The sequence below is a fragment of the Papilio polytes genome, unplaced genomic scaffold, assembly GCF_000836215.1.
Source record: "Papilio polytes unplaced genomic scaffold, Ppol_1.0 DF823991.1, whole genome shotgun sequence".
Taxonomy (NCBI): Eukaryota; Metazoa; Arthropoda; class Insecta; order Lepidoptera; family Papilionidae; genus Papilio; species Papilio polytes.
The window spans coordinates 1,123,367-1,147,650 of record NW_013525213.1 but is presented as its reverse complement, the minus strand read 5'-3'; the positions used below and the strand labels follow the sequence as shown (position 1 = coordinate 1,147,650).

General features: G+C 34.7%; 1 protein-coding gene across 1 annotated transcript in view; it reads right to left on the bottom strand.

Annotated features, from left to right (window-relative positions):
• Positions 1-24,284, bottom strand: part of LOC106101372 (carboxypeptidase N subunit 2-like) — a 210,718-nt gene that overhangs the window by 120,813 nt on the left and 65,621 nt on the right. Inside the window, exon 3 of the mRNA XM_013280572.1 lies at positions 1,260-1,311. The gene's annotated coding sequence lies outside the window, so the exon portion shown is untranslated. The remainder of the gene's footprint in view (positions 1-1,259; positions 1,312-24,284) is intronic.

Sequence of the window (24,284 nt, the reverse complement as noted above, 5' to 3'; positions counted from 1 at the left end):
AAAAGAACTCAATTAAAAGCTCACAAGTAAACAAAAAAGTCTCTCAATTGGATTCAAGTCGCGTTCATACGCGTTGTATGTTGAGCGCAGGCGCATGCCATTAGCACCGCCCGTGGCCGCGACCGATGTGATGAAGTACCGCAAGAACACGTACTTATTTACATATCTTTGTAAGAATAACATATTATTTTATACACTTCTGATACCGAAATAAATACTTTTATTAATATGCCAGTATTTCTTGTATGTATCATAAACTGTACTAAAATTATAAAGAGAAAAGATTTGTAATTTTTGTATGTGAAATATCTCAAAAACTAATGGGCCGATTTCAAATGTTCTTTCACCATTAGAAAGGTAATTTATCTGTGAGTAATATACGCTATGTCTTTGATTTTTTTAATTCTACGGGGACGTAGTCGCGAGCGGTTTCTAAATAAACTTATTTCCAAGTCAAATTACAATAAAAATAAGTAATTTCAATACAATAAGAAACCCAACCGATATTTTTAAAATATTAACATTTACTGAATAGACTTTCAAATATCCATTACCTAAATGAAAATAAAAATAAATATCAGGCTGTAACCTAGAAAAAATGTGTTATATTTTATGACTTTAATGTATACAAAACAATAATAAAAATGTCTACGACAATATTGTTTTCACGAACCACTTAGCGTGTCTTTTAGCAGACTGTCATTATTTTTTCAAACAACACTGTATATTTTTATTAGCAACAAAACGTTCAGTACGCACCGAGTATTCAATGTATATCAATGAAGCTGAATAAATGGTATATATCATTATGCGAAGTGTTCTTGGAAGGGATTTCGTATCGTGAATGGACCTTTTCGATTTTAAGTCCGACCGTCCTTTTATCTTTCTTGTTGCCTTGAGAATAACATGTTCAGTACATTGAGTTCACTGTAAACATTTCTTTACTAGAATATAATTATATGCGACTAGCTTTCGCTCGCAATTCCGTCCGCGTGGAACTAAAAAGAAAACAAAAGTGAATCCTATGTGCTCTTCCAGACTATCCTCTACGACTATGCCAAATTTCCTCGTTATTCGTTCAGCCGTTTAAGCTACAAACTCTAACGAACATCTATCCATCCATCTAAACTTTCGCATTTATAATATTAGTAAGATTAGTAAGATACAAAAAAACTTATATAAACATACAAAAAACAGATATAAAAGATCGAATTGAGCAGAAATTGAAAATAGTTATACTGTAATTTTTCTCTGCTTACCTCACGTAGCCATCAGCTCCGATTATGTAACAGACTATTAATTTGTAAGGATCTGTAACAAAGAAAAATAGTACATTAACAAATATGTTCCTACAAATATTAGGCGAGAAATTATCTAAATTATTTAAATGATGAAGTTATTTACTAATATTATAAATGCAAAAGTTTACATAGATAATCGTTACTACATACACCAAGAACTGTTTAACGAATCTCACTAAAATTTGGCACCGATGTACAATTTGGAAGAACACACTGACTACTAAGTTTTTTTTAATTCTAGCTTTTTTATTGTTTCTCGTGATTGATTAGTCTAGGAGTCGGTAATGCGAAGTCATACTTTTATATTGAATATCTTTATTTCGCTCCGACGGTAATGAGATCCAGCAACTAACCCTTCCGATGGGGTGCCGTTTGTAAATTATGAAGTCAGTGTGAAAATTATGCGCGTACACTCGGCGGTGCAGTTAATTACATCTGTTCGTAAAACAAACGATCTACGACTTAATACTGTTAAGTTAAGAGCTGGTTTCGTTTAACAAGTCGCCAGATGGCGCGATAAGCTACATCGGTGATTTTATGCAAGCATAAATAATGTAGTGAGCTATTCTATTTAATTATTTAATGAAATTGGACTCCTGTATCATAAACCAGTGCGTGGTGTCCCTCGGTTAATATTCTGTTTGTATGCGCCTGCGGCAAAGTAATATGTTCGGTCAACAAAATTAATTAAAACCAAAGTTGGGCGGTTAGTTGGGTGGCTGCTTTATTTTTTTTTTGTAAATTAAAAACATACAGTTACATAATTAAAAATAGACAGCTATTGATAGATTACAAAGTGAGAAGACAAATGAAATTGTTATTTCCATATTTAATTAATTATTACAACATAATTTGAATTGAGGAATTAATTAAAATTGTTGTAACTTTTCAACAAATAAAAACAATTGAAATACTTTAAAAACAAAAAGAGAAGCGGGAATATATAAACTGTGAGGTAAGCAAAGGGCAGCGGACATTATCGGGGTCAGAGGTCTCACCGCACATTCTTGTCGAGTGTATCAAGTTTCGTTTCGCACGCGAAGGGACGGACCTTTAGCCTGAGGTTTAAACTTCGCCTGACCTACTGGAGTTTGGCTGTCAATCCGGGTAATTATGGGATACATTTTTCACCTGTGTGATGTAATCTATTACATGCCTACATCTATACTAATAATAATAATCTTTCCTCTTTATAAAAAGTGGAAAGATTTGTATTCTTGTATATTGAAATAACTCAAAAACTATTGGGCCGATATTAAAAATCCTTACACTATTTTAAAGCTACGTTATCGCTAAGTGATATAATAGGCTTTACTTTAACTTCACGTGGACGAAGTCATGAGCAACAGCTAGTTTAAAATAGAATTGAAATATGAAAAATAAACAAAGTGCATTTTCTTTGCTTAACATATCCCAGTTGGAACGAAGTACATTTTCTCGTTACCGATAAGCTAACGTGAGTCAGAATAAGACTCAAAAGCTTGTCTGAGTTAGATAGCGTTCACACTGTCCTGAATTGTATACCTCGTCGTAATGGTTTATGTATAAACATAAATTGTACCATAGAACGCCCGGACCGCGTGGCGAGTACTTTCAGAAAGGGTTGTTTTCGAACGTTTCTGTGGAATTTTAGTAAACTTTAATTTAATATTTCCTTTAACATTCAATACAGTAGTAATTTAAGATCATAAGCCTAGAGATAGTTTGCGTCAAAAGTGACATCCAGAAATTGTCAACTGAGAAGACGGTAGATTAGATGGTAGACACTGCAAATTAAAGTGTATTTTACATTGCAAAAAAATCAATGTCATTTTTTCAAAACGTTCATTTGTTTTCATCATCTATTTACTTTTTAAATAAACAATTGAATATCGATCATATTCTCTTTACAAACTGGAGTGTCCGTTAGCTGTCAATACGTCAGCGATTGTACATTGTTTACCCCACTTTCGAATAAATAGTTAAACGAATAGCGACAGGCGTCAAGAAGGCCGTAGCATTCGTGAGAATTCTAGGTCAGAAACGGGTGTTGGAGTACAGAGCAGCCACTCTCAGCAGGCCAACTTGTCGGGAGAGCATTAATTACACAGCTTGTGCGAAGTAGAACGCGTGTAGGCCTCAAGCGGATTTAGGTTAATGAAAAAAATTTTATATTGCACAACATTTTCTCTGCTCGGCTTCAACTACTGTAATCAACTGCTCTGTGATTGATTTGTAGTCGACTCTTTGACTAGTTGTTACAATAGAAGTAGTAACTAAAATAAAAAGACCTAATAATTAAACTGTATTTATAAAAGTTTTGTTAGAAAAATCTTTCAACAATGACATTCTAAGTAGAACTACAACGTACACCAGATTAAATATACAATCATCGAACTCTGTACTGGCCAAAAATAAAAAGAAATAAGAATTTGAACATTTAAAAATGGAAAAATTTGAATTTAGAATTCAACAATTCCGTAGCATGTACTTGAGATGAAGAGCGTCTGTATCGAAAGGCGTGCATTCAGCCAGCCCGAAGCCAATCGGCAGTCAGGCGTACTCGTCTTCGCCCGCGGCGTCAACCGCAACCCTGTCTGCGGTACAAATGCACGCGACTTTATCGGTTGATTTTTTTGCGGCTGCTGTTTTGAATATTTTTTGCATATATATTTTTTTTTCCAGCATATGTACACTTGTATGTAAATTATTCCATTAAATGTTTTCAAGACGTGTACTGCCCCCAATAATGACGTAGACATTTTAAAGGAGGGCAGTAAAAGTATTTTTTTCTTTTTCCTCAATAAACAAGAATGGGACAGTAGAATAGAGAACGAAGATTTCTTCAGAATGTTGTCTCCAAAATTGTAATGTCAATTTTTAAACAAAATTCAATTTTACGAAGTCAGGTTATCTTCAAAGTAATGAAAAGTAATAGCCTGATATTAAGTAGGTCTATAAAGTCATATCTACATAAGTGCTATTAAGAGAAATGTAACATCCAAAGAACGTTTCCTAATCGACTACTAACAAATGAATGTATACTCACCATTAGGGTTTATTAAACTCTAAGAACTCTTTTCCACAAGTTCGACTAATCAGTTTACTTTGAACAGTACGCCTATCTTCTGTCCTAGTATGGCCGCGACTGACCATAGAAATAGCAGTCGCCTAATGGAAATGGGGTTTAACAAACTAGTCGCGGGGTTCTCTCACGTCTGTAACGCGAGAGTATAGAATCAACAAATCATTCTGTCTTTTTATCTCGATCCTGGCTCGTTGACAACTTGACGTACGTTGGTGGAAATGACAGGAGTTAGATGTCATACCTTCAATAGATATGGAATTGTTGAGTGACGCTTAATTAGTACGATTACCTGATTGATATGCTCGAGTTATTGAGCAATAGTTATTTAGATGGAAAGATGATAGTTGAGTCGATGTTTCTGTTTGATACAAATCGATATGTTTATTAATGAAGCTTGAATTTAAGATGAAGCTTTGTCTAACTATACTATTGCAGTTTTTTGTTTATTACGTCTTTTGTTTCAATATATTTGGACCCAATTTATGACTTTAGCAGCTACTACGAGAAGATTTGAGTTGACTCCTTATAAATAAATGACAAAGGAATTTAGCGTTTTAAAAAACGCCTCATCTGTTTACTTGAGTCGCTCTTACTCGGTCCATACCGGTCCGAAGGCAGCGCTCACCTGCCGACTGATTCATGGGTCTCTTACTACTAAATTATGCGGCCGGCGCGCCCGTCGCTTTTTATATCCCCTACAAGTAAGTGTTTAAATTAAACGCCATTCATGCGCACCGAATACTCGTACCTCTCTCGTATGTTTCGTTTCATTGAACATTTCAATCGAGATTTCGTGTCCGAAGTGAGTTAATTAAATACTTTTACGGGACTCACTTCGTCTAGTGGTTACAGGACGTGAACTACTTTTTAATGTTCATCCTTAGGAAATCTTACTTTATTATAGTTGAAAACATTAAACATGTAGATGGATCGATAAGAACGTACGATATTTAAGACAAACCAAAACTCATCTTTAATCGAAAAACAAATACCTACTCGGAAGCTTTGTGAGAAAGGGCACGTAATTCCGTTAGTATGATTCATCGCGCCAATCGAGAACCGTTACATTGCTCTTGCAATTAGTAAACTAGAAAATAATACGATTAGGAATCTCGATTAGCACTGAATCATCGGCGTAATCGAATTAGCGCGAATGCTCGATACATCGAATCAATCATGGTAATGCCGCGCACGGGGCGGTTCTAGCGAAATATCCAATTTTACTCATGTCATCGCTCAAAATTGACGCTAAGCCAAACATTCTGAAACGATAATTATACGATCTTTGCTAATTTGGTGTGTTCTAGCGTAATTGGAGGCCATGCCACAATCTCGATGTTTACATGCCAGGGTCCAGTTAGTGTAATTGTTAAAGTTTCTCTTTGCTGAACTTTTTAATTGGAAAGATTAGTGAAATTCGAATTCAAAGCAGTTTTAAAATTCAATACCGAGATTAGCGACATGATTACATTTGTTTTTCTTGTTTTACTAATATTATAAATGCGAAAGTTTATATGGATGAATGTATGTTTACTGGAGTTTGTCGCCTGAACTGTTAAACAATCTCGGCGAAATTTGACATAGATGTAGAGCATAGTCTGGAAAAAAACATAACTTTTTGTTTTTATTTATTCCACATGTATGGAGTCGCGGGTGAAAGTATGCATGAGTTTCAAAGAGAAATATAAAATAAGACATATTTTATTGTTGAACAAGCCTGTAAATACGATAGCTTGCAAAGGTATCTGGGCAATTTCCACCGCATCGACAAGGAAGAGATTGCATCACAGGAAAAAAACATCGGATCTCGGGCGGAATAAGTCGGGACCTGGCAACAGTCTCCCGTGTATTCCGATATAATTCTGAGAGCTAGATGCTGGTTTGCATTCTAAATAAGATCGATCAATACGACTTGAATTCGAATTGTTACATTTGGTATTTTGATAAAACGTAAACGCTTCTGTAGAAAATGTAGATAACATAACATTTATCCATACTGTTTTTTAAACAAGGTCTTTGAAAGTTGAGATGGGTTTTTATTGCCTAAGTTAAAGATTTTTCTGAATCTTTTAATATCGAATCTGTTAATGTTCCTTGATAATCTGGTAGTTATATAAAATGCATGTTTTTGTATATATTTTTAATAGCGAAAACATATGTTTCCTGTGGAGTTAAATACAAATGTTTATTACAATATCGAAAACGATTGGACAGCTTAGTTTCGCACAACTCACTTCACTATAACTTTAAGTAACTAGTTTTCTTTTATTAGGTAAACTTTCCTTTTGGCGAGACTCTAACAGTCGAATATGGAGTTTTATGATAATGATTTTATGCTTTTCGCAATGTGATACAACTGTGTTTGGCTTATTTACAAATTTGAAAGTAACGTAGTTTGGAATTTTGAATTTAAGATATTTCATATATCTGTTGTTATGGAACATGAACGAGTGATTTAACAACGACATATCAGATGAAATCATTCACAAAATTCCTAATTAGTGTATTTTTGCATACACATAAAATAATTATTTAACATACAAACCGCTACTCCTTATTTTGGTTTCTTACTTACCAGTGTAAGGGAGATTTTTTTATAAATAGTTTCCCACCTAGAACTGAAGATAGAGTCGTTGATAAATCGCGAGGTAAAAAAAATGTATTAAATCGTTGGTTATAAATTGTTACCTCCTCGTCAATCAAGTAGTACGTCGACCTCAGCGTCACCCGTTCAGTTCCCAGAGGAGCGTCACTTTTTTATCGCGTCGCTCGGAAGCGTTCCCAGGAGCTATTTCAGAAATCTCCGTGAAGAATGTAATAGAGAAAGAGCGAATGAAAGATGTGAAAGGAAAAACAAACAATAATTCGAAACGTTGCGAATTGATGTTACCGGGGAAACATAAGACAATCCGTGGCCTCAATCCGTGAGTATGCTTTGTTCCAAATTACTTTCCTCATGTATTTTTTTTTTGATTTACCTATTACTAGCTGTTGCCCGCGACATCGTCCACGTATTAAGATAAATAAAAGTAGCCTATAATATGCCCGTCAATGTCACCTACCCTTCAGTCCCAGCTGTTTCGGAGCTTACCCGGAACAAACGCGGCTTGCGGACAGACAGACAAAAAAAAAATCAATGCGATTTTCGTTGTCAGCAAATCTGAAATTTTTCTATTGATGTTACAAACAGACACTCCAATGTTATTATATAGATGTTACAAAATGTTATATATAATACTAAGTGCAACAAATTTTAAAAAAGAAAACTATGTTCTCTTTATGAATTTATTTTAATAAAATCCAATCTAAAACCAACTACATTGGGGATCGATTTAGTTTAGCATGCCAGCACGCCACGCCAGAATTTATTTTTCTATACATTTGGGAATGTTTTAATTTTCGTTTGGCCAAGAGCCCGGTGGTTTATTACTGCGACAACTTACACTTCACGTAAAAGTAACGGGTATTATTTCGTAATTTAAATACAAAATAATACATACTTATTATAATAAAACGTAAACACACATTTCTTTGTTATGTAGGAGTCAGTAATCACAGTATCTTTTTAAATAATTATTTATTACTACTACATATTTTCACGCTACATAATTTGGGGGTAAATAAATTGCACGAAGTCATGCTAGAAAGAGACAAAACTACAAACCAATAGTAGCAAAGATTGTGGCACCGGTAACTGTTTGCTAACGGCAAAGGCCTTAAGTATTTGGACATTTGCAAATGAACGTTTTAATAAATGAAAAAAAATTAAAGCCTTTTAATGTTGAATCCTAGCAGTTTATTTTTTACATCGAAATATCCACGATGGGAGACAAGGTATTGTACAAAACTATGCGCTTTTATACTCCATGTTACAATGGAGGCCGAAAAATAGCGGCGAAATGTTGCTATTTACAAAATGTAAATACAAAACGTATTATGATATAAAAAAAAATACAAATATTTTCACAAATGTTACTTAGCCACTCAATTTTTAGCCGGAGGCCTAATTTAAGTATCTTTCTCTTTACCATTCTTTTCTTATAAGGAGAGGTTGGGAAGGGGAAGTGGATTTGACGGTGTAGGAGATGCATAGGAAGGGGAAATATCCTGTTTATGTGCGTCTCCTCCTCCGTCGTATAAGGGTACGCAACGCATCTGCTATTGCGGATGTTTATGGGCAGCGGCGTATTCTAGTGGCCGCTTGCTCGTTTGCTAAATAATGTTATAAAAAAATATAGATTATATTACAGATTTAAATTAGAATAGTAATTCCGTACGCTAACCACTACCTTCGCTTTCTAAACATTTAATATGAATGGAATAGAAATTTCGCAATCCGCTATTTTAAAAGAGCATTTGCGGCGGTGTCGGTTACTTTGCTATGGTCGGCGTCACCGCAAGCTCTTAATAAATTGTAACAATATTACTGTATTTACTGGTTTCGTTTGAATTAAATTATTTTTGTAAAATAAAGTAGAATACGTCATTAAAATATTGCTAATGCCCGCTACAGGCGTTTAGTTTTAAAAGATTCGAACTGTTCAGTTATAACTGCGTAATTAGGCAAATCTGTAACTTTTGAACTGATCAATTGTTGCCTAAGTGTATTAAATGAACAGTTCGAGTCTTCAGTTAGAATTAAGTTAAGTATTAATTTAATTCTAACCCCATTCATATGTTTTTTTTTAGATAAATCAGTTCATTAACAACATTTCTTATTGTATTTAGTTGCTACAAGGACTCGATGCTCGAAATAATATTTATTAACAAGAAAACTTCGCCAAGTTTCGTAAGTTTGCTGTAACAAGACGTGTCAGTAAAAAGTTCGGTCGCTCCGAGTAAATTAGAACCGAGTGTGTTCATAATGAAGATAAAAGAAAATGGAAATTGTTTTCATGCAATATTTATAACGATACTAGCTGTTGCTCACGACTTCGCCGTCGTGTAAAATTACTTGTTACTGATAACATAGCTTTTTAAAGATGAAAGAATTTCTGAAATCACCCCAGTAGTTTTTGAGTTACATATATCGATATATATAAAAATCTAAAAACAAAAATACAAATTTCTTTTTATAATTTTAATAAAGACGAATAAAGCAATATATCTTTAATATTATTATTTCTCTAGAAAAAGGCTGATCTAGGAACTAAATAATAATAATTATATTACTAGACATTTACATCCAATCGCATTCACTTAATTTCAATTTATTATTTTAAAAAATACAATTTCTTTATAAAAATACACATTTCCAAACTATCCGTACAAAGCTCCAATAATGCGATTATACAAATCCGACGTGTAAGCAAGCGTAATCGTAATATTAATGCGAAAAGCGCAATATCGCTGAAAACGATAATTCATAAAAAAGGGTGACCACGCGATTGTGGGGCGCTGGATAATTACCGTTAATGTCTTGCGGCAAACGCGGACGCTAAGCGGATTATTATCCCGCCTGTCCGCAGAACAAAAGTTAGGGTGCCTATAAATTATGACCTAACACCGATCAGATACAATAACATTCACTCTCATAAGTGTGAAGTCGTTTTGCCTTAAATGTCAATTTATAAAACATTTAAACAATAACTATTATTGGAATTCTAAAAACTCTATACACAACTAAGTTATCTTTTTAAACAATACATCTGAAATTAGTATTAAATGTAAATTGAAAATAGACTAAAAAACAGACAAAAATTAATTTCGATCATAACTCGCTACCTTGTCACCCTAAGCAGGTGTGGTGGGGTGCAAAACCGTCATAAATCGTACTTGACAACTTTTAATAATTTAAAAAAAAAATAACAACGCATACTAAGGGTGTTATTACAAAATCACATGAAATTGCAATGTTCAAGGTAAGAATACAGGAATTTATCTCAGTAATGACGAAAAGAAATTTACAGTTCATCATTTGAGTAAATGAGTATATTAAGAAAATAATATTTTAATTGCTCCTCAATATACTAGAAACAATTAGACATAACAATTTTTAATACATCAATACAGAAGCGGTCTACGAGCGTAAAATAAAACAATCAGACCTTAACGAAACTAATTAACGCTTCAACAAAAGATTAATTGCTTCAACCTCAGCGCTCATTATAAGTTTAAAATTAAAAATAACATCCTGGATATAACAGGCCGCGGCGACATCTGGTAATGACAATTGAAAACTCGTTACCTGCGAAACAATTTGTGTGTTTTAACGAGTCGGGAAGACGGGACGCGACGTCGAACAATAGCAGCACGCTCCAACTGACCTATATACCGGAATCAGGTTAACTGTTTGTATTTTTCGCGTTTCACCGCGGAGCATGTGGATCTTCTTATTCCCGAGCGTAATAGCCTATTTGCCGATAAATTATTCGAGTTAAACAACGCGCGGCGACGTAGAAAAGCCGAGAGGGACCTTTATAGGGTAGAGGTTTTGTCGTAACATTGAGACTTCTGAACATCCGGCTGATGTCCCGAGGTAATAAGCGAACTTGGTTTACTGAAGACTTATTCGTTTGTGTTTTGATGTATAGGGAAAAGTTGAAGTTAACGTTTAGGATTTATTTTTAAAATATGATACCACAAAATGTGCATCATAAATAGAATTCGAAACAAAATGTACATAAAAAGGCCAAGAATTTAACAAATCCGAACATTCTATTTAGTAAAATGAATAAAGGTTCAATGGCCTCTGAAACTTACGTTCGGTAATAATGGTAACTAAGTTTAGAGTGTAGTTTGTTCACACCCGGAGGAAATTTCTTAGAAAACCGTCCGCCACATCTGTTGTACGCCGTCTCGCAACTTTAGCTAGCTGCGTTCAGTTGCCGCTTTAGATTTTCCCCATGGATTCTGCCATTAATCAACCCTTCCATGGGTCGAAGAGACCCAATCGTAGTCTGCATGAACAGCCAATCCCAAGTGATTAATTGATTAACTAGGAGGTTCGTTTGCAAGTAATTTTCATGATTTATTGCATAAACTAAGCGAAACAGTCGGTTAAAACAATTACAAATTGTGCGAGGGGCTTTGACCTAAAACACTTTTCGAATACGAGCGATTATTCCTTGGTCGTTCGCGCAGATGAATGGTCGAGCGCTGTTGGCGATCGTACCCGAGAAATGGGCTGTAAGGCAAATTAATTAACAGTCCCAAAGCATGCAAGAGTTGGCACAACGCGTGTGAGAAATTCGATGAAACAGATTGATTCCAACAATGTACTGTAATTGCTGTTTAATAGGTTTTAGTGTTTACAATAAGTAATTAAATATCTTTAGAATCATATCAAATAGTATATTTTTTATTTTTTAAATGACTAAAATGCTTAAAAGTGAAAACGTTCGTGTGTTAAGTGGAAATCGATTCCGTATGATTTATTAAAAGGCAATCTCAAAGTAATACTCAAATTAATCATTCCATTCTATGTCCGAAAGGAATAATTCCATCTTAAAAATGAGGAAAACCGAGAGGGAATGGAGACATCAAACGTCGATCGGCATCGATGCTCTAATGTCAATAACATCGTTTACAAAGACCCGATGAAATTCGGTGAATCAATTCCAAAACCTTTAATTGGCCCTTTTGCAAGTGGGGCAGGGGAAAGGCAGAGCTTTTTGATGTCCCTCCACCCACCCTACTGACTTAAGAAAATACTCGCGACGAGAGGTACGACAAAAGAATTTAATTGATTCCAACAAAGAATGTCTTTCGGAGTTGGAATCTATTGCTTTTTCTACATCTTTCTTATTGAAATACTTGAGATTTGCTTGTAAATAAAACATCTTTTGAAATGTACAGTATTGTTATGATTCGGATGAAGGGACTGGTGTATTTGGAAGATTTAAAATTATTGAGATATTTCTTTAAAGGAAAATTAATTACCATCCAGCATACCGACAAGAATCTTAAGAACGCAACAAAGCCTTAGATAAAAAATGTGATGAAAGAATTACATGAAATAACACGTGTAATGGTAACGATAACTACTAGTTTTTAACAACTATTATAGGACATTAATAAAAATATAGCGATAAAATATAATTCCGTCGCTTTAAGCAGTTCCTTTGGAACGGACGAAGCTATTTAAAACGGATGAGTGATACAAATGGTACAATAAATTATATCTATACCGGAGTTTATCATTCGTTTTAGTTTCCGGCCCAAAATGTATCATCGTTTATTGACAGGAAAGATTTATTAGTAGGGAATTATAATATGTTTTAACATACTAAAAATGTAGACGTAATTACTAAAATCAATATACATGAGATTATGAAATCTTTGTTAAAACAGATAGCTTATAACAAGAGGCCATTTCTTAAAGAATCCAATCGACTTGATCTGAAGGAAACACAGGTAGAGGACAAAAGATTTCCAACGCGGATACTCTACAAAGCCGAGCAAAGGGCTGAGTAAAATAGCAAAGGAGAATACAATATCCAAAGCATAGTTGTAGAACATTAAAAGCTTCTCCTTAATTATTTACAAATTGATGACCTTATTAAATACTAATTCTACAAGAATCTTAATGTTTTTGTGTACTTGATGATATTAATTATAACTTTATTTATACTTGGACTTATAATAGAATAGAGAATCTAGTTTTGTGCTGAAATATTTCAACTAAACATTGAAATTACTAAGTAGTTTGTTCAGCGTTTGATCCCATTTAATTTATCTGGCATCTTCGTATCGGGCGGACCTGTATCGACTGAACGATAACATTCATATAAAACTTCGATCTACGGAGAAAGGACACGTTTAAGGGCGTAATCAAATTTCACTCGAGTCTTTAAGGGTTGAAACCGACAACTTTGAGCCACCCTAATAAATTATGTTGTCGACAAAACTGCTACCGAGTGCCACACTTCGTTGGCTCATCTAATTGGTCCAAATTTGAGTCGACCCTGCTTATAATTGGGGCGAATTTAGGGGATCGTATGCGCCTCGAAATTAGTATAAATTCGAACGTTGGCCGGATTAGGTGAATGCCGCGGAACCGCAGCACTAATGCGCCCCACTCGTATGGATAATAAGTTTAAATTATTAAAGCCAACACTTTGAAGTCGAGAGCTTTCAATATTGCTGTACCAAAAACAGTTTTAACAGTTTAGGTAAAGATTAAATGATGCAGATGTTTTGGTGGTATCGATTTCCTCAATATTTTAAAACGAATAAATAAAAACGATTTTTTACTATAAATGAAAAATAAACAACATTGTGGTCAGTATTGGATAGTCTGTGGTTATTTGGTAGAAGTCAATTCGTTGTTAAAACAAATGAATCCCGCTGTCCTATTTGCCTGGTAATCAGGCTTTGACAAAGGTTGTTGCAACAAAAGTGGCCGCTGTGATCCAGGTTACATGTCAATCAAGACTCGCCCGTGAAGGTTTAAATACTAGATACATATTGGTATATTGCTTACTGAATCTCACTAGTGTGTCAATTGTTTATCTACTAGCATTCACCCGCGACTCTGTCCCCGTGAAAATAAAAAAAAAACAAACAAATGTAAGTACACCTATGCCTAATTTCATTGCGATCTGTTCAACAGTTTAGGCTACAAGCTCTAACAAAAATCTATGCATCTATTTAAATTGTTGCTTTTATAATATTAGTAAGATTGTTATCTGAACAATTGCAACAATCCAAAAATTAACAATGTAAACATAAATTTAAATGATGCTGTATTAACAGATTTAATATCTTATTAACTTTGTTTAAAGAAAGAAAGACCCTGTAACCAAAAAGAACTTACGTTTATGTATATTTTGGGATAGTAAAGAATCGTGTCTGTAATCATTGATTAACATTCTAAGTACAAGAGTATAAAGTTAATGTTATTGAATAATAATTTTAAATCAATCTCCGAGCAATCTTTTAAATGTATACCTTTTTTAATTTTAAAATGTGGTATTAAATTCTTTAAGACATTGTAAATTTTATGAATGGTCAATAAAGTCCCAGTCGGCAAAGCAGCAAGTTACACCGACATAAAACTATACAACGTATAACATAAACGTCGGATTCTCCGAAGTAACAATTTACAAATGGATTGTGTAGTAATGTTACAGTTTGTTTAGAAATAGAGTTGTCCTATCGTTATCCTGGATCGTTTGTACACAATCAGATAGTATACATACTATTAGTATACACTACATTATTAGTACTATGTATCTATCTATCTATTCAGCCATATGACGCCCACTGCTGGGCATAGGCCTCCCCCAACGATCGCCACGATGATCGGTCCTGTGCCTCCCGCAACTTTGACCAGATCATCGGTCCATCTTGCGGGAGGCCGCCATTCCAGGACTTTGCGGCCCCATCGGCCGTCTGTTCTGCTAGCGATATGGCCAGCCCATCGCCACTTGAGGTTTGCAATTCTTCGGGCATTGTCGGTTACCTTGGTTCTACTGCGGATTCATCATTATTAGTATTTATCATTATTAGATGATTATTAGTACACTGATAATTAATTTAGATTTACAGTGATAATTTATGTAATATGCGTCAAGTAACGTTATAAAAATTAAAAAAAAAATTATGCATTTAATATACTATTTTGTATTTTATAAATAGAGAAGTTTAATATACTAGTACATTAAAAAAACAGCAATAAAATTGAAATACAAACAATTTTTAGACTAAAACATTTCATTAAGCGTTTCAAAGTTCAATGAATGTTTGAATTGAAATAAGTTAAACTCGTAAAAGCAAATTAAGTCCGTGCCGAAACGTATTCGTAGGAGCGCAGATAAAACGCGACGAGGACGCGGGCGACGCGACGTATACCAACTTACACAATCACGGTTTGTTCGACGCGGAAACGTTTTCACGACAAAGCGTGTTCCGCCAACATTCCTAATTAAAGCTGCGACAGTCTCGTCGAAGTTTTCCCTGTAAGTTCCAAATCTTCGAGGCGAAAGAATTCTTCGCTAATTAGTGTAAGTTTATGCAAGTCTAGGTACAGCGCCAAGTTTTAATTGCGCCTACATTTCGATGTCAATCAAGCGTCGTAGAATTTTTTTCTAACACCCCCTCGATAAATCTTCGGCGCCATTATTCTCAGATTAACGACCGCTGTTGAGGTTGTGTTTTGTTTAACTCTCGGAATGAATCTATCTATTGAAAATCCATTAAAAGGTTTGTTTCAAGTTCAATTATTATGTTTAGAATCAAATGTTTTAGTTTAAAGTCATTTTACATTTTAATACCTGTTGCCAATTTACATCATAAATGTTTTAAAATAAATAATGTAATGTAATATTTAAAATAAAAACAACGTACAAAAATATAAAAGAAACTCAAACAATAGAAAGAAGGTTTCTTTTCAGTCCCTGTTGAATGGACAATGAAAACCGAGGAGTTTTAGTAAAATTTAGTTTTATTTAAAATGTTTTTTTTTTTTGTCCACTTTTTGCACTTTTCAAAAACATTTTCTTATATAATATTTTAAAATACTAATCGTATCTACAATGAACATTTTATTGAATATCGATGTCAGACTATTAAAATTTATTATGCGTTCATCGAATCTAATATATGATTAGAGTATAATTCCAAAAAACGAAAATAGACTCAATTTTCTTAATAAAATTAAACGTCACAAAATTTTCTAAAACTAATTATCTCGGATCAACTCTATAGTAGTCTCTGTTCTTCTTAAAGTAATATTCACAGTAGGGGCGTGTCTACAGATACACAACTTTCCGCTTTTGTTTGCAAACATACGTATAATTATGCTAATAAATGTTACGTTTTCTTGTTCTTTGCTCGTACTTACGTATTCTCATTGAGTTTTAATAAAAAGGTCAAACTTGGAGCATCCGAATTAGTGAAACACGAACACGATTTTGTCAGGAATCTTTCCAGCTTTGAAGACAAATTTTGTACAGTTTAGGAATTAAATTTAGTTCCCACTAAGGTACAGCAAATTCTCAGACGTTCTGCACATTTGGTTAAAATGGTATTCACTGAAATGTATGAAAATAAAGTCCTCTACTGCATATCTATGTCTTCTAAGCTTAAGTACATTTAAAACAGTATATGGGTTAAGTTAATATCTTGATCAATTTAAGTAAGGCGTCGGAGCTTGGATTAACTTATTTAATTCCTACCCTCACAAGACTTAGCCAGTATCTAATAAGTGCTCCAGATCTAACAGTAGGTCAGGGGCGTGTTAACCCTATCAGTGCGAAGTGAAAGCAATCTTGAGATATAAATGGGTTGCGATTAAAAATAATTAGCGATGGAAAAGTGGGCCTTTGTTGACGTCAGCATTTACAGGGTTACGAGTTCGTAGTTATTTTATTCAATTGAATTATAATTATAAATAAAATTCATCAGCAACCTCTTTTTCCAAAAGACGGTCGGTACAATATACTCTTTCATACCATCTCCATAAGTCGTCTAAATTAAAATTTAATATTTCACAATTCTGAAAATAAATTACCTACTTTTCCTGTGCATTTAAGTATCTAATTCGTTCAACTAAACTATATTAATATTCTCCTGAATACGTCACTTTCCAACAACCATTTAAACTTCACTTTCTAGTTTTTGTTATGACCAAATGAATGGCCAATTGATTCACACTTTGTCGGCCATTTCAGTCAGCATTTTATGTCGTGTCAGCTCGGATTTTATATTTTTGTACATATCTTTTTCATTCGTCTTGTTTCTCTGTCATCGTGATACAACGGAATTCAAGATCAGGCGAACGATGACGTACAGATTATTTTGCCTCTCTTTCTTTGACCCAAAAATTAGGTTAACAGTACAATTTGAGTTTTTCAAGCGTATGTAGAAAGTGTTATACGAATTTCACTAACCACCGCACTGTGAATTGATTCTCATACTAAATGACTATCACTTTATTCATGACTCTGAGTAGACATTAATTTATTAAGATTATTGATTAATAGAGATCGATGTATTTCTACAGTTAACTTAAGATAGTAACTTTATTTATTTACTAGATGTTGCCCACGACTACGTCCGCGTGGAATTAAAAATAAGTTGCTTATGTGTTCTTCGAGACTGTCCTCTACATCTAATTTCATCGAGATCCGTTAAGCAGTTTAGGATACAAACTCTAACAAACCTCCATCCATACATCCATCTAAACTTTCGCACTTATAATATTAGTACAATTCAATAATTTTGGTTACTATTACTAAATATGTATCTCAAAGGAAAATGTGTTGCTAACGTATTTATTTTCCTATTTCACAAATCGGACAGATTAAATATAAACTTTTACCGCGTTCGAGTCTGGCTGCGATATCCACAGGGAGGTAACTTCGTAGACGACGATTTGTCAGCTTCCCCACAGCTATATATTCGACACTTAATTTTTGAGAAAACTAACGCAACTGTTTTGAACACCCTTGAGAATGTACAACGGAAGGAATTTTATAAACATTTAGTTATGATATACTTGTTCATGTTACATCAATTACATTACATAACATTTGTTTGCATTCATTGTTATCCTAAACTTTTGTAACCATTTGAAATTTTTCACTATTAGGAAAGTACAATGACCCCAAGTGACAAAGACGCGACAAAAGCTAGTAATTAATAATTACATTAAAAACATACAATTTCATAAAGGATATAACCTTTATGAAATTAGTTTACTATAACATTTTTCAAGGTTTTATTATACATGTAAGTTGGCATCGTAAACATGGGTCGTTACTTTCGTTATCCACGGCCAGGGCTGCACAAAGGAACGCAGCTGATCGCAGGCAAAGGGAGGCGAGGGGCGGCGCCGGCGAGTCCGCACAAGAAATATTATTTATTTCTTTCAGTCGACGACGCGGTAATCACATTTACTTTTGTTCGTTTCGGCCCTTTCATTCGCTTAATCGTGTTATTTCGGGACCTTGGTGAAGCAATCTTGTGCGTCCAAGTCAAAAAAGCGGAGCGGGAAGCGATAAAATAGATAGAATCGTCAATGTTTTACAAAGGAATTATTCTACGCTAACAAATGGGTCACTAAAATAAACGTAAAGTTCAAATAATTATATTAACATTGCCTCCTTAATAATGTATTTCCTTTTGAAATGTGCACGATGTTAAAATACTTGTAGCTTAACCACAATTAAAGAGTTTCCAACATTCCAGCCAGCACGATGTGGACCTGTAGCCTCGACGCAACTTGTTACTAACTTTCCTGTCTGCGGCTCCCGGCGTTACAGCTTTGTACACTCAATTAATTTCTTTTTATACAACTCTTTCTAACTGGCCTTACACTGCTTTCTTCGTCAATTTACATAATCTTAATTGAGAGACATGTAGAACAGTATATAAAACTTTCGATATCTAAAAGTCTTGACAATATGATAGAAGTCGATGACTGTGTTATTGATGCTTCGGATACTAATACAAATAAAGCTAATAACATTAGTCGCTGGTATCTTAAAACTTGGTCCACACAAAATAAGGGCCGAGCGCACAGAAGGAATCATACGTCGAGATAGTTTTGTGACGTTAATACTGCGTTTACGAAACATTGGCAGTTGAATAGCCGCTGTCGTGAAGATATTTTGTCAACAAAAATATCTTCACGACAGCTTTCAGATTAGAGTAATATAAAAAAAAAATTTGATTGTGGAACCCAACTTTGGCAAACGGTATGACATTATGTCAAATGTCGTTCAGTTACCACAGAAGAAAATGATCAAAATTGTTAAACAAACAATATTAAAGCGCCTTCTGTTTAATTTAAAAATATAAAGGTTAGTACAGACTACACCAACGACGGTCGGATGTGATGATGATTAGTACACAATACAGCTAAAGTAAGCAACAAGTCATTTAAAGCGCAAACAAAAGGCAGGTGCAGTGCGTGTCTCAAATGACATCAGCGTTTTAGTCGGCCGTTTGTTTTGCTCGGAGCCAGCCGACCGGACTAAGGACACGTTTTCATAATACCTACCCACTGAGAGACTTTTTATTTGTGCTCAAGCTTGTGTATGTATTCTTTATGCGCGGGGAACGTGCTCGAGTCGCTTTATGTTCAGTGATCATAACGGCGTATGTACACATACATTCTCGACAACTAAGAGAGTATCACCTTAAGGATTTTCTTTTAAATAAGCAAACAAACGACTGACGCATGCATTATTATGAAATTGTTTGAATTCGTTGCTAACCATAGACATAACCTTTATGCAAAGATAAGCCGCTAGTCAGTCGATTTGTAACTCTGACAATCTAAATTTTCACACCGTACAACTAATGACATTATGGAAAACCTTCTATAGCTTCAAACACGTTTACCGACAATCACTTAAGGCGTTAGTAAGTCTTGCGCAATAATTGATGTTCAAATATTTTGTACAAGACCCTTCGCTCGTACTTTGGTGTGGCTACATGATGGTTTAATATCTCTTACGTAATCGACACTGACAGCGAGATTTGACGTCTCAATGGAGTGATTACTTCTGCTATGTTAATGTTTGATGTATTCGCTTTTTGATCTTTTACATAATCGTGTATATGTGATTTCACATTCCTCTGGTATGAGCGGTTGCTTTTAAGATTTGTTAATAGAATTCAATTTAGGTTTAGGCACAAAGTTGTCTTTATTTTCTTTATTTCTTATTACGAAGTCTGGTTTTATGAAATATGTAGTATCAGAGCTACTTTCATAAATATGATAAATTGACACGCGGAAGAAATCTTAACGTATCTGACGTGTAAAAAGTTGTTCCCAACTAATCAAGTACGCCCACTTATGACATCTACTAAATTCGCCCAGTTTATTAAACTCGATACTGCTGGTGAAATCGATAAAATCGAATTCGCGTTTGCGTGTTTAACGAACACAATTCATTATGAATTATGTGACTTTGTCTAATTCCGGTTTGTTTATAGACGTTCGTGTCGCTGCCAACGCTTTATTGTACTGATATTTTATCTTGTCAGAGTTGAACGTCACCATTAGTTAAATGCATGAAATAGGAAATTTACCAATCGTCAAGGTCATATTATCGATTGTACTTCTACAGAAAATATCGATATATTTTTTTTTTTATAACATAAGGTGGCAAACGAGCAAGCGGCCACCTGAAACTGCCTAAATGGCGAAGCGACCGCTGCCCATAGACATCCGCAATTGCAGATGCGTTGCCTACCCTTATACGACGGAGGAGGAGACACACATAAAGAGGATATTTCCCCTTCCTATGCATCTCCTCCACCGTCAAATCCACTTCCTCTTCCCAACCTCTCCTTATAAGAAAAGGGTGGTAAAGAGAAAGGGGCTTAAATTAGGCCTCCATAATTATCGGATATTACAACGGCACTAAATTATACAAAATATGTATTTAAAAAAGTGGATATACCAGACCATAACACGATAGTATAAATAACTTGTTTATTTAAATAAAAAAGATCTGGTTTAAAGTTTTGTTTAATAATTTCTCAGGAAATTATACAATTCCCTTTTTATCACGGCTTTGTGTAAATCTCTACATTTGTATTCTGTGATAGGTTTCCTGATTTTATATCTAGAAATACGATATCATGTGCAGACAATTTTTTGCCGCCTGACTCGTAGAGCTGTCATTAAATTCCAATGAACCGACAACTATGTTGTGCTACTGATGTATTCAAATTTCGACTCTATGTTATAGACCGAAGAGAGATTAAAACTGCAAAAAATAATGTGTAATCCAAACGTTATATGACTAATTGAATCAAAATTAGCGAATGATAACGAGTTAAATTAAAAACAATCTTTTTCAGATTGCGGTAGAGTTCATTTTTGTGAATACATTTCCACGATAAAACAAGCTATGTTTGGATAGTTCTATTGAGAATTTCGCAATAAAGCGCAGCTTCCTGTTTCGGATAAGCAGCGATCTCGGGATGTTTTGCGAAGCAAACTCTAAATTGACTAACTTTTAAAATACACAACAGCAGTTTACATTATTGCGATTTAATTTTGAGTTAAAGTTAGTACATTTAAAGCGGATTAGAATGTAGCCATGTTCAATAGTAAACCAACCACATTTTATATTCAATATCACTAACAGACCGTCAGCCAGATATTCTTTTGTGTAGGGAGAGAAAGCAAGTTGGATTGTATTTATCGTTTGTAACACGTTAAAGTACACAATATGTGGCAAACGAGCAAGCGGCTACCTGAATCCGCCAAAATTAAGGAGTGACCATTGCCCATAGACATTCGCAATAGCGGATGCGTTGCCTACTCTTAATCGACGAAAGAGGAAACGCACATAAAGAGGATATTTCATCTTCCTGTGCGTTTCCTCTAGCGTCAATTCCAAGTTTCCTTCCAATCCTTCCCTTATAAGAAAAAGGGATTAGGCCCCCGGCACCACTCTCATTAGACGGAACGTGGAATTGCTCCCACTTTCGCCTGTCTTCTGTTTGGTCGTATTATTCCATTGGGCGAGCCGACCCATTCGTGTGAAGATGTTAAAGCGGACTCTAGCTCGCGCAGGTCCAGCTCTACGGCGTCTCGCCAGCGGTATTTGGGCCGGCCGATGGGTCGGCGGCTAATCGGTATTCCGAGATACGCTTTTTTGACTCCACGATCCTCCTCAAAGGGTTATTTATGTTTCAGCAATTCTTACTGTGCTATATAATGTAACATTTTCGTTTAATCTTTATTTATCTAATGCAGTATTTTAAGTTGACAAACTTAACTAGGTAAACTAGCGTAATTTAAGCACGTTTCCAGTGCGCTATAAAATATTTCCACAGGCTGAAATAACTTAGATTTAAACATCGTTTAAGAGGCTTAATTCTTAAGCTGACTTAATTAATACTTTTGTATTCTTTAATGTGAGTTAGTAATGCGTAGAGGCGTAGGTGTAAATATTACTACGGCTACTATGTACCAACTATTCAGCCATGCGACACCCACTGCTTGGCATAGGCCTCCCCCAAAGATCGCCACGATGATCAGTCCAGTGCCTTCCGCATCCAGGATACACCCGCAACCTTGACCAGATCATCAGTCCATCTTGCGGGAGGCCTTCCCATGACCATAACTAATAAATAAGCACATTGCATTTACTGCCAACAACAGTTTAGTTGCACATAAGCTGATAGGAATCAAAGCGCGACTGTTGCGAGAGAGTTTAGTCAAAGGATTGCGAGCACTTTCAAGGTGTACAAATATTACCAGGCTATTGTTTCGGAAGTAAATCGCAGGGCGCGGGAAACGACATTGACTTTTAGCTGGGTTAATTAAAATGTCAACGGCGTTTATTAATCAACGCGACGCGCATTTAACATTCGACTAACTTCGGTGCGAGTTACAATTAAATTAATAACATATAAAATCCTTGAAGTAATGTATGTTTTGTCTCTATGTAAAGTAACATTGCATTTGCATGCAAAAACATTTGTACATATATTTTTTAATTAATGTTGAATTCAAATACATACTATTTGTACATGAAATTTTATCATTTTTAATTTTAGCATGAATAAAATTAAATCTCGAAAACCTACTGAAAAATTGCCTACAAAACCAGTATAACCAATAATAAAATAAATGCTTGCACTATTATCGTGCGTGTTTCACGTCGGTGACGTCACGACCACGTCATCAATCACCCTGCGGGGGAGATGGGACATTGAAGGCTCGCGGCTCCGAAGTAGATCAGCTAGCTTACCTACACGCATAAAGCTCTTAATACAATAAGGCTTTTACGTTGATGCATATATAAAAATTGACTAGATATGTCATATGAATACTATTTTGATTTCATATGTGTTTTGAATAAATATATCTTTGTTTGTTAATTAAGTTTCAATAGTATATTAAAAATATTTTACAGTAACCTATGATTGAAATAAAATTATGTGCATTTGTTTTGATTTGCAATTTTTCATTTAATAATTATATTTATATGTTTTGAAAATATGGTTGCCATTTCTTTGTAAGCTCTTATAAACAAGTTTCCTTTGTGAGATGCATTTTTAAATTAGACCTCCTTTTATGAATTGTCTTAAACACACGGCTCTAAGCTTTGTGAATATCTCGAGTTTTTGTAAAAAAAAACTCATATATGTATGAAATATGTAGAAGCTAAATAACTTTGAATAAGTCTAACGCATTTTGGTATAGTAAACATTAGATTTCATTTTAAATTCAAAGGTTATCTTCGGGTAGAGTGGCTTTGTTGTATTGTTTGTGTATTAAACTTGTGATGTAATTATTTATTGGGGTATAAGTACGCGCACCATTGACTAATCTATCGCACAACTGTTTAGTTGCGCTTTGATTCCTAAGAGCTTATATGAAGGTACACTATTCGATTTTTAGTTGTGCAACTAAACAGTTGAAGGCTGCTTGATAATCGACAATCGCACAACAGTTCGATAGTTTTGCCAAAGGTGGGCTCCCACCTCTTAAGGTCAGTTTTCACTGTGAATGGTGTAGATATTAATCATACGCAGTTACATCTTACGATCGTATGTGTCGTCGCCTCTGTGATGACTTACGCAGGTCGCGCAATAAATCAACTTGATTAGAGTACGCTGGATTGGACAACATTAATCATATATTAGCTACATAACATTTCGCACTATTTGCTATAATAAAAGACCAATTTTTAACATTAATACATTGGTAATGCTGGCTGATAAAAATGACATTTGCTTCTTAATTCTACGGATTAAAAAAAAGAACGACTACCATCTCCGTCTATCTAAATGGGAATAAAAAGTGATGCAAGACTAAGAGCATCTGAAGAAAAGAAAAAAAAACAGGCGCACACTTTTGACTAAACAATTGCACAAGTGTGGGGCGATTGTCGATTGTTTCGAATCCAATTCAATTGTTTAACACAAGTAAGAATCGAATAGTGTTCCCACTTCAATATAATGTTAAAAGAATTCAAGCGAGACTAAACAGTCGTACG